The sequence below is a fragment of the Lontra canadensis genome, unplaced genomic scaffold (assembly GCF_010015895.1).
Source record: "Lontra canadensis isolate GAN:19392208 unplaced genomic scaffold, GSC_riverotter_1.0 scaffold55, whole genome shotgun sequence".
Taxonomy (NCBI): domain Eukaryota; kingdom Metazoa; phylum Chordata; class Mammalia; order Carnivora; family Mustelidae; genus Lontra; species Lontra canadensis.
In genome coordinates this window covers 2946921-2958951 of record NW_022631049.1, presented here as the reverse complement: position 1 = coordinate 2958951, position 12031 = coordinate 2946921, and the positions used below count along the sequence as shown (strand labels likewise).

Here is a 12031-nt window from a genome sequence, read left to right as displayed (position 1 = left end):
CCATTCATGACATGAAACACTCAGCAGACTAGGAAAAAATAGAACAAATAACCTACAGGTATCATCACACTTAATGGTGAAAGACTAAATGAAATACTTTATCCCTAAAATTGGGAATGATGCAGTGATATCCTCTTTCACCTATTCTCTCACTCCTATTCATAGTAATGGAAGTTCTGTGCAGTCCAGTAAAGCAAGACAAAGAAATAAGTAGCATACATACTAGAAAGAAAGAAGACTGTCCCTATTCGCAGGTGACATGATTGTCTACACAGTAAAATTGCAAGTAACCTACCAAACAATAACAATAACCACACAGCAGTAAGACTCCTAGAATAAATGAGTTTAGCAAAGTTGTGAGATAGGTAATCATCATTAATTATATTTCTGTATCCTAGCAAGAAATAATTGGAAACCAGAATTTTAAGACATACTGCCATTTATAGTTGCTCTGAAAATTGAAAATGAAATACTTAGGTAAAAATGCAATATAAAATGCTGATGAAAGAAATTAAAAATCTAATGAGTAAATTAATATATTATGTTGGAAGACAACATAGAAAAGATGTCAGTTCTTCCCAGACTGATCCATAAGCTTAAGATAATTCCTATTAAAATCCCAGCAAGTCCTTTTTTCTATTTGTTTATATAGACAAATTGATTCCAAAATTTATATGAAAATGCAAAGGAACTAAAACAGCTAAAGCAATTTTGAAAAAGAAGAATAAAGTTGGACCAATTATACTTTATAGTTTTAAGACTTGACAACGATAGCAATGGTAATCAAAATAATGTATGGTATTGGAGGAGGGATAGACCTACATATCAATGAAACAGAACAGAGTCAGTCCCAAATAAACCCATATGGGTAAGCTAACTTTTTTTCATTGAGTTGAAATTTATAAAACCATCTAAAATGAATAGTTCAGTGCTATCTAGTGCATTCACAAGATCATGTGACCACTACCTTTAATCTAGTTGCATAGCATTTCATCAGCTTAAGAGAAAACCTCGTATCCATTAAGCATTTGCTCTCAGTCCCCCATTCCCTCTTCCCATAGCCTCTGGAAATGACCAATCTGCATTCTCTATGGATTTACCTATTCTGAATATTTCATATGAATCGAATCATACAATATGTGATCTTTACTCTCTGACTTCTTTGATTTAGAATAATGTTTTCTGGTTCCATCCATGTTGTAGCATATATGAGCACTTCATTCCTTTCTATGGCTGAGTAATACTCCATTTTGTGAGTATCACTAAAATGTGTTCATCGATTCATTTGTGGGTGGACATTTGGATTGTTTACACCTTTTGCTATTTTAAAATAGCATTGCAGTTAACATGTCTCTACATGCATTAGAGTAATAGTTTTCAGTTCTTTGAATATATACTTATGAGTAGGCAGTTGATTTTGGGGAAAGGTGCAAAAGCAGTGGAGGAAGGACATTTCATAGGGAAAAAAATGAACTTGACCTAAACCTCACATTTTACATAAAATTACTCAAAACAGGTAGTAAATCTAACAGATAAATGTAACATATAAAACTATAAAACTTTTAGAGGAAAGGGTTGGAATAAATCTTTGTGACCTAGGCTAAAAGTTCTTAAACATGACACCAAAAAAATGGCTTATAAAAAGAAAAAAAAATCAGTAAGTTGAACTTTGTCAAATTAAAAGCTTTTGTCCTGTGAATGACCCTGTTGAAGAGGATGTAGAAACAAGCCATAGTTGGGGAGAAAATCTTTGCAAATCACATACCCAACAATGGTCTTGTATCCAGAATATATTAAGAATTCTTTAATGTCAAGAGTAAGAAACAATCCAATTGGAAAATGGACAAAGGTTTTGAGCAGACAATTCTACCATGGAAGGTATATGGATGACAAATACGCACATGAAAAGATGTACAAAATAATTAACTATTAGGGAAATGTAACCTAAAAACATGGTGAGATCCCAGCACACACCCATCAGAATGGCTAACATAAAAAATACAAGAATTTAGAGCCACCAGATCTCTCATACGTTCCTTAAGGAAATGTAAAATGGTATAGTCATTCTGGGAAACAGTTTGGCACTTTGATTCACAATTACACTTCAATATCAGCCACAGCAACTTCTTTCAAGATATGTCTCCAAAGGCAAAGGAAACAAAAACGAAGATGAACTTTTGGGACTTCATCAAGATCAAAAGCTTCTGCACAGCAAAGGAAACAGTCAACAAAACAAAGAGGCAACCCACGGAATGGGAGAAGATATTTGCAAATGACAGTACAGAAAAAAGGTTGATATCCAGGATCTATAAAGAACTCCTCAAACTCAACACACACAAAACAGACAATCATATAAAAAAAAAATGGGCAGAAGATATGAACAGACACTTCTCCAATGAAGACATACAAATGGCTATCAGACACATGAAAAAATGTTCATCATCACTAGCTATCAGGGAGATTCAAATTAAAACCACATTGAGATACCACCTTACACCAGTTAGAATGGCCAAAATTAGCAAGACAGGAAACAACATGTGTTGGAGGGGATGTGGAGAAAGGGGAACCCTCTTACACTGTTGGTGGGAATGCAAGTTGGTGCAGCCACTTTGTAGAACAGTGTGGAGATTCCTCAAGAAATTAAAAATAGAGTTTCCCTATGACCCTGCAATTGCACTACTGGGTATTTACCCCAAAGATACAGATGTAGTGAAAAGAAGGGCCATCTGTACCCCAATGTTTATAGCAGCAATAGCCACAATCGCCAAACTGTGGAAAGAACCAAGATGCCCTTCAACGGACGAATGGATAAGGAAGATGTGGTCCATATACACTATGGAGTATTATGCCTCCATCAGAAAGGATGAATACCCAACTTTTGTAGCAACATGGACGAGACTGGAAGAGATTATGCTGAGTGAAATAAGTCAAGCAGAGAGAGTCAGTTATCATATGGTTTCACTTATTTGTGGAGCATAACAAATAGCATGGAGGACAAGGGGAGATGGAGAGGAGAAGGGAGTTGAGTGAAATTGGAAGGGGAGGTGAACCATGAGAGACTATGGACTCTGAAAAACAATCTGAGGGTTTTGAAGAGGCGGGGGGTGGGAGGTTGGGGGAACCAGGTGGTGGATATTGGAGAGGGCACAGATTGCATGGAGCACTGGGTGTGGTGCAAAAACAATGAATACTGTTACGCTGAAAAGAAATTTTAAAAAATAAAAATAAAATAAAAATAAAAAATACTTGTATATTTATCCTAGAGAAATAAAAATTCATATGCACACAGTAATCTGTACATTTGCATGCATAGCAACAATTTGTAATACCCTAAACCTGAAAACAGCCCAAATGCCCTTCAGTGGGTGAACAGGTTGTGGCACAATCCGCATAACAGACTAGAAGTTGGTAATAAAAGGAGCTGAACTATTGATACACACAGTAGCTTGGATGGATCTCAAGAGCATTATGCTAAGTGATTTTTAAAAAGGCCAAACTGAAAAGGCTACATACTCTCTGATTTCATTGGTAACACTCCCAAAGTTACTAAATTACTTAGTCGTGGAGAACGATCAGTAGTTCACAGAGATTCAGAGATTAACATTTGGGGAAGGGTGTGACTCTTAAAGGGAGTAGTATAAGAGAATTTCTTTGTTTTGATGTAACAGTTTATATCCTGATTGTAGTACTAGTTACATGAGTCTATACATGTTATAAAATTGGATACTATACACACACACATCTCCAAAAAAGAATGCATGTAAAACCTGGTGAAATCCAAAGAAGGTCTATATATTAATTATATAAATCCAAAGAAGGTCTATATATATTATATATTAATTATGTTATGTAATGTCAGTTTCCTGATAATGATAATGAGCTGTGGTTAAGTAAGATGTTCTCATTGGGAAAGCTCTGTGGAAGGTATACATGGTAACTCTCTACTGTTTTTGTTAATTTATTGTGGGCTTTAAATTACTTAAAAATAAGCAGCAAAAAATTCAGTGTTAAAGATTTCAAAAAGTAAATAACCTGATTCAGTTAGATGACTGTTAACCTGAGGCATTGAGGAAAACTATCTTAAGAATGTTTTATTTTTAATTAAAAGTGATAATAATAACTAGGAATTTCCAAGAAATTTAAGCCCAGCTAATGGAGGATTCTTAGTGCTTGGATAGCTGCATGGAGAAATAGAACAGTGCCTCTGTCCAGAGAAGAGGCAGCAGGATTTGATCTCCGGTTTAGTTATTGTTGATGGTTTGATTTAAAAGCCAGTGAGTAGACAGACAAGTGCTGCAAGTACCAGTGCTCCTGGGATGAATGGCACTTTGCAGAATGGAAGAGGTAACAGTTTAAGTTACTCATTTATTTACAACAAAACTAAACATTTGCAGCAGCCTTTGCACAGAACAGTTTCAACTAATGTTTCTCTTTTGTATCTGCCGTCTACTTTATCCTTTTTTTGTTTTTACATCATCTTTTGATCTGGACTAACCATTCCCAGTTTGCTTTTACTTTTCTCCCTCTCCCCACCCCAGCCCTGCTCTTTCCCTCAACACTTCTTCCCTTTTCCCCCTTTCCTCCCTCTTTCTTCCCTCTTCCCCCTTTCTTCCCTTTCCCTCTGTCCTTTCCCTATTCTTTTCCCTTCTCCATCTTTTTAAAAGAGAACCTGCCATGTCCTCTCTGAATCTCAGTTTTAAGGAAAGAAAGCTGAATGAGTTCTGTTAAGTAAAATAGTGGAGGACATTTCTGAAATTCAACTTTAATTTTGAAAGTATGATTTTTTTTTACTTTTTTTTAAAAAAAGATTTTATTTATTTGACACACAGAGAGAGAAATCACAAGTAGGCAGAGAGGCAGGCAGAGAGAGAGGGGGAAGCAGGCTCTCTGCTCAGCAGAGAGCCCAATGCGATACTCCATCCTAGGACCCTGAGATCATGACCTGAGCCGAAGGCAGAGGCTTAACCCACTGAGCCACCCAGGTGCCCGAAAAGTATGTTATTTTTAAACTGAGCAGTTTGTTGGTTCTGACACCTAGAAATCAGACTCTAAACCTCTGGAGAAAAATTGAAGGTGCTTGAGGTTATACATCTTCTGTACATTTGTGTAGGATTAGCAGAATCTGGCCTCTAGGGTAACTTAGCTTTTCTTCACCAGCCTTATTTACATTGGATTCCTGAATGAGAAAAGTTGGATTTGGATGCATTTCATTCTTTCTCTGCCTTTCCTTTGTGGCTTTTACCATAGCAGAAAATGTTACCGAGGTTGCTCTAATGTACTCATCTCTTGAGCCTGAAGTAGAGATTTTGTAGAGACCACCTGGGATATCCAGAGATGAAGGACTGCTGTCTCAAAGACCCTCCGTAGAAGAAATGCCCCATCATGTTTGTTGCTTTCCACTGGATTAGTAGAATTTCCATCTTTTTTAAAAATGGCTTTAGAACTTTCAATAGAGCCTTCTAGGCAAAGAGCAAAAATTTCAAATATGTGTTTAAAGTAAGCCAATTTTTTGTTGCTTTACTTACCAAGATTTTTCCTCTCCTATAGCTGTATAGTGACCATATCCCTTTGTTCAGTGTGTATGTATCTTGATATCTTTTCTCCATCAAGTTTCCACACTTAAAAGTTTATAAAATACCTAAAGGGAAATTGATTTCCTGCAGTATTGGATAGCCTACTTGGGCCTAAGCTATTGAGTTGTTCATACTACTTGGAACAAATTGTTCTTTGTAGGAGGGGTAGATAGGACACCTCTGTACTATCTTAACTTTGCTATGAAAATATTCATGTTTAATGGGTTAAAAGACAATAATTTCCAGGCCTGGCTTTTAAAAATGAGAATGCTTTTTAACTTTCTCTTTCATGGTTATTAACTATGCCCAGAGTTTTCATTTTAATTACCACAATGCAGTACTCCAGTTCTCTTATTTGCTTCATTACCTTCTCTGCTTTGGCTCTGAAAATAATTTTAGAGAAATAAAATCAGACTGTTTCCAATACAATGAAATGCTTTTACTACACTATTAATGAATCTTTTCTTCATTACCAACAGAAAGCTAGATGTTGCAGATCTTTTTAAACAAACAAATTAAAGACTTTTCAGTCTTGTGATTAGAGGAGACAAAGAGGACAATAAAATTTGACTTACCTGGCTCATTCCTTTGGTTTCTGACCTCTCTTCTTTAGAAATATAAGCTGTCTATGGCTTAACTCCTCCCTAGAGAAGAAATGCTATTAGAGAGTTACTGGAAGAATCCTCAGGGTTCTGAGTCTTGGTCCTTAAATGTAAGACCTGAAACCATCAAAGTACTAGAAGAAAACTTAGAGGGAAAGCTCGTTGGACATTGTTCTTGACAAAGAGTTTTTGGATATGACACCAAAAGCACAATCAACAAAAGTAAAAATCAGCAAGTGACTGCAGCAAATGAAAAGGCTTCTACACAGCAAATGAAATGATAAACAAAATGAAAAGACAACCTGCAGAATGGGAGAAAATATTTGTAAATCATTTATCTCATAAGGAGTTAACATCCAGATGTATAGGGAATTCAACTCAATAGCAAAAAACAAACAACATAATTAAAATACAGACTGAGGATCTGAACTGACATTTCTCAGAAGAAGACCTGTGAATGGTCAAGAGATCACTAATCAGGGAAACAATGAGATATCACCTCTAACCTGTTAGACTGGCTATTATCATAAATATTATCATGAAAAATAACAAGTTTTGTAAGGATGTGGAGAAAAGGGAACCCTTGGACACCATTGGTGGGAATGTAAGTTGGAATAGCCATTATAGAAAACAGTATATAGATTCCTCAAAAAGTTAAAAATAGAACTACTATATGATACAGCAATCCCACTTCTTGGTAGTATATATCTAAAGGAAATTTAAAAAAATCTATCTCAAAGAGATACTGTACCCCTTGTTCACTGCAGCATTATTCACAAGAGTTAAAATATGGAAACAACCTATGTGTCAGTCAATGGATAAATGGATGTGTGTGTGTGTGTAAAATGGAATGTTATTCAGCCACAAAATAAGAAAATCTGCTTTTGCAAGATGGATAAGACACAGGAAGATAAATATTGCATGATCTCATATGTGCAATCTAAAAATGTCAAATTCATAAAAGCAGAGAGTAGTACAGTAGTAACCAGGAACAAGGAGATGGGGGAAATGGAGAGATGTTGATCGAAGGTACAGAAGTTCACTTATGTGGGATGAGTAAGTTCTAGAGATCTAATGTACAGCATAATGACTATAATTAATAATAATGGCATTATATACTTGAAATTTGCTACGAGAGTTGATCTCAAGAGTTCTCACTACCGAAGGTAAATTGTAATGATATGAAGTGATGGATATGTTAATTAGCTTGATTGTGGTAATCATTTCACAGTGTATGTATGTATGTGTATATATGTATATATATCAACATGTTGTATACTTTAAATATATGAAATTCTTATTGTCAAGTGTGCATTTGTCTATAAAGCTAGGAGAGTGATCAGATAAGTCCTCTGAGCCTGTACTTCTTGTTGAATCATAGATTAAAGACCTCATGGGAGGATACATAAGAGCATTGAACAATAGATTGAGAGAGCTGAATTCTAAATTCTGGCTTGTCACCAATTAATTTATTTTTGTTACTGTCAGCTTGATATCACCTTTCTCTCCCTACATGGAATTCAATTGAACTAATTGTTAATGAGCATTTACTCTTTACAGGAGTTGCCTGGAGATACTATGTCCAGTTTATGTTGACTAAGTTTTTTTTGTTTCTTGTTAATTTAGCCTTTTGACACAATGTTTTTGTTCTGTAGTAAATCTAGGCAGATAAGTGAGGAAAATTACATGGTGGCTGGAAAATTTTCCTCTGAAGAGGCTTTTACTTGTGTGTATTGGAAATCTAAATAGTCGTGGCAAAAGGCTTTATCTCTGATTTAATTTAAAAGTCATGGAATCAGTACTATTTTATAATGTTACATCATTAATTCACAATTACTACTAATTTACTAAATGAAGGCCATGTGAACTTCTAAATCTTAGCAGAGCCTACATAATGTAAGAATAATTCTGGTTTACTAGTTGATTCAAAATTACTTGTTTTTAGCAAAGTAGAAATTAAACCGGCTTCCTAATTTGAAATATGTTCGATAGTAACTATATTTGTATTTTAACCAAACTAAAAAGGTCTAAAATATTTCAGCATTATGGTGGTGCCTTTAGTGAATTAGTAATCATTTAGGTTTAAGAGATGCTGTTTCTCTTAATGTACCACCCTAGAGGCATATTGATTTTAATATATGTCTCAATTTTTATTTATAGGATAATGAGAAAAAGTACAGCTTTTGGTTCTATTGATCGAGAGTCATTCTTGGAAACTAGCAATGTCAGAACAAATGCCTCAGATAGTATTTAAAAAAAAAAAAAGGAAGAAAAGGAAACAATACAGAAGAATGCTGTTTTACCTTAAGTCCTTATTTTGTGGTTTGTATGTACTGTAGTGATAGCTTTGCTGGAGAATTATAACTATAAGAATGTTACATAATATTGTTAGCTTATAAAGGTACATAATTGGGCTACCTTGTGCACTAAATGCACGAAATACTGCGTTTGTCCAGTGTGAAATAGTATCTCTTGAGATTATGAGGATAAATGAGAAAGTATGTTTGAATTAGCTTTGAACATGTATCATGTCATTTAGCTTCATAGTATTTCTGAGAAGGAAGGATGGATAAGCAGAAAGAGATAGGGAGATAATTTTTGTCACAATTTTAAAGTAGGAAAATGAATCAAAATCATACAACTTAATTCATAACAGAGCCTGAATTAGAACAAAATTGTATCTTAAGCTTCTCTATGCAAAGTTCTTTAACTAGAGCATGTTGTCTCAAGTAATTTTGACAAAATTACCTCCTGTTTCTGAAACTTGAATAATCCTCGTCATTGCAAGGAAGAAGAATGTATGTGCCTATTAATGCCTTTGACTTCCAAGAAGACCCTATGTATAAAAAATCCCACATTATAAGTATAATTTAAAGAGTTTATAATTTTACTTTGCTCTTAACTATCATTCTTTACAATATGGACACTCATTTACTAATGAAAAAAGTACTTTTACTTAGCATTTCATAAACACAATGAATTTATCTTTTAACGCTTTCCAGTTCAGCTGAAAGTGATTTTTCCTTCTTCTAGTCCTTAATTTCTTGTTCATCACAGTCTTATTAAATTTAAGTTGTCTGTTATTATTTATGTATGATTTCTTATTCTATTGGGTTGTTCATCTCCTGAGTTTTGTTGTATATATTAAGGGCTTAATAAATACTTAATTAATGAACAAAAGTTCACTTTTACTTGGTCAGTGAGTGATACTCAAGGCAGAGAGAAGTGAGACCCACTTCCAGGGGACCTAAGAGGTGTATTTTCAATCTGTATTTCCCCGTCTTCCATTCTCAGATGAGAAGTACTTCCTGGTAGGACTTCTACTGGGAGTGTATCATATTCCACACACACACGTCAGGTGTGTGTATGTGTGATGAGTGGAGAGTGTCATAAAAGAGGAGAGAGGAGAAGAATCAAAAGAATCACAGTATAGAACAAAACAATATGCCAGCACTTTTGCATAACTGATAGATATAGAAGGAAATACATTAGGCACATATATATAAGTTATTGAAAAACAGATTTTATCATCAGATATAGCTCCGCTGTAAAAGCGTTAGCATAATTAAAGCTTCTTTTAGTAATGAGGCCCTTCTATATATGCTTGCTTATGGATGAGACATACCAACAAGACTTTTGAAGACAGAAAGTGTAAAACCAGGATCAATGGCAATTGACAAAGGCTATTTGGTAAGAAATTTGAAGATTATGCATACATATATATGCACACATGCGTGTGTGTGTGTGTAACAACAATTTATAGATTCCTGTAAATCTGTTTGTTGCTTGTTTTTTTTCTAGATATTTATTCTGGTGAGCCTAATCTTATGTTAGAAACACACTTTTTTTTTTTTTTTCTATTTCTCACTCTCTGGCTTTTTATGAACAAGATATTTTGAACTTTTCAGACTTTTAAATATTTTTATGAAAAAATTGGGCTGTGGCTCTGAGCTTCTTCAGTACTTTATTGACTGTTCTTGCTCTAGTCATTCATTTTCTCTTCTCTTACTGCTAGCCTCTGCCTTTGAATCTTCTGTTGGTTACCCTGTATATATGTAGACCTTTATCATTCCCAGATCCAAATTTTCCTTTCTCTGTGTTGTCTATGGCTTAACAGAAAGATTTAATATATTCTTGATTTAGCTTGGTTTGAGGAGCGCTGAAAATCTTGATTTAAGCTTCGTTTCATAAACTGTCCATTTCTTTCTCTTAGGACTCAGTTCTTGTGCTCAAAGCATTGCATTCTAATTAAACTCAGGAAACACAGTAGATGTGCTTGTCTTAATGCAGATGTGTCTTCTTTTTATTAAAAAAAAAAAACCAGCTTGTGGTTTCAAATGTTTAATTATTATGTTCCCTCACTCTTTTTTTCATTAAAAAAATGAAGATTAATGTTAGACATAATAGGGGAAACTGGATGTGAGGTATATGGGATCTCTGTACTATCTTTGCAATAATTCTGTATATCTAAAAGCTGTTCTAAAAGAAAAAGTCTTTTGAAAAATATATAAAGGACATTTGCTTTTTCATTCATATGAATTTTAGAGATATTCAAGTGCTATATTTCTTACAAATCATGAAAAATCTGACAAATATCAGTTTCTTTATTTGCCCTTTAGATAAACTGTTGAGTTAATAATAAAGCTTTGGATCAGTTTGAAAATGTTATTTATTCCCAAGATTCTTACATTATAGTGGATAGAAAATAAATGATACTGGTCTTCTAATAACACATCACATACCCTTCTGTTCCTCTCAAATCTTTTATGGCTAAACCAACTAGATTTCAAAGTCTCAAAATGAAAAGAATCAGCAATTCTAGTACTTGATTAGGGAAACAGTATTGACCAAATCTTGCTGAGTTTTATCTGGATTCTCTTAGATTCATAAGGACTCTTATCTTTTCAGAAGGTTCTTGATAGGGGCACCTGCATGGCTCAGTGGTTTAAGCATCTGCCTTTGGCTCAGGTCATGATCCCAGTGTCCTAGGATAGAGCCCCACTTAGGGCTCCCTGCTCAACAGGGCAGGGTGTCTGCTTCTTTTTCCCCCTTCTCTTGTGCTCTTGCTTGCTCTCTCTCCCTCTCAAATAAATATTTTTTTTTTTTTTTTTTTTTAAAGAAGGCTCTTGGTATTGGGTTCAGCTTTATCTAAGAAGACCAGTCTGCTGTGGAGCAACTGTGTTGCATTTTCCCTTCTCAGCTTTTCCTTCAGAATCATTTTATACCTTCACCTTCCTAGCTTTTGTTTCTAAGGCTCTGCTTGACCAAGTAGATGATATCTTGGGAAAGAGTTGTAGATTTGTGGTTTGGCAGTTGCTTTTTCTCAGGGCTCATATAAATTGAGAACTGGTTTCTTTGCTTCTCACTTTGTGGGAGAAAAGATTCTGTTCCTGAAGGCACCCATCCTTTCTTTAAACCTTGCAAACAAAGCAGCTTAAAACTTCCTCGGCTAAGGAGTCCCTGTCAAAACAAATTTTTATTTGAAGACTAAGATGCCTACGGATATTTAATAATAGCCATATGAATTATAGCAGAGTCAAAGCTTTAGAATAAAAAGGACATCTCTCATTAACTAACCCTGTTGCACCCACTGTTAGATAATATTGTTTTAACCACTTGCTATTCATCTTATAGCAGGGAATACAAATAGAAAAATGGACCTCCTGATTAAAAATTGGCATAACAGTAGGTGGGCAGTTAGGTATGAAATAGATAAAGGGGATTAAGAAGTACAAACTTCCAGTTATAAAATAGTCAAGGAGATGAAAAGTACAGCATAGGAAATATAGTCAATAATATTGTAATAATGTTTGGTAACAGATGGTGACTACACTTATGATGAGCATTGAGTACTGT

The 12031-nt window shown here is 34.7% G+C and overlaps 1 protein-coding gene across 6 annotated transcripts in view; it reads left to right on the top strand.

Moving 5' to 3' along the window:
- Window positions 1-12031, top strand: part of FUT8 (fucosyltransferase 8) — a 302069-nt gene that overhangs the window by 228295 nt on the left and 61743 nt on the right. The window lies entirely within an intron of this gene.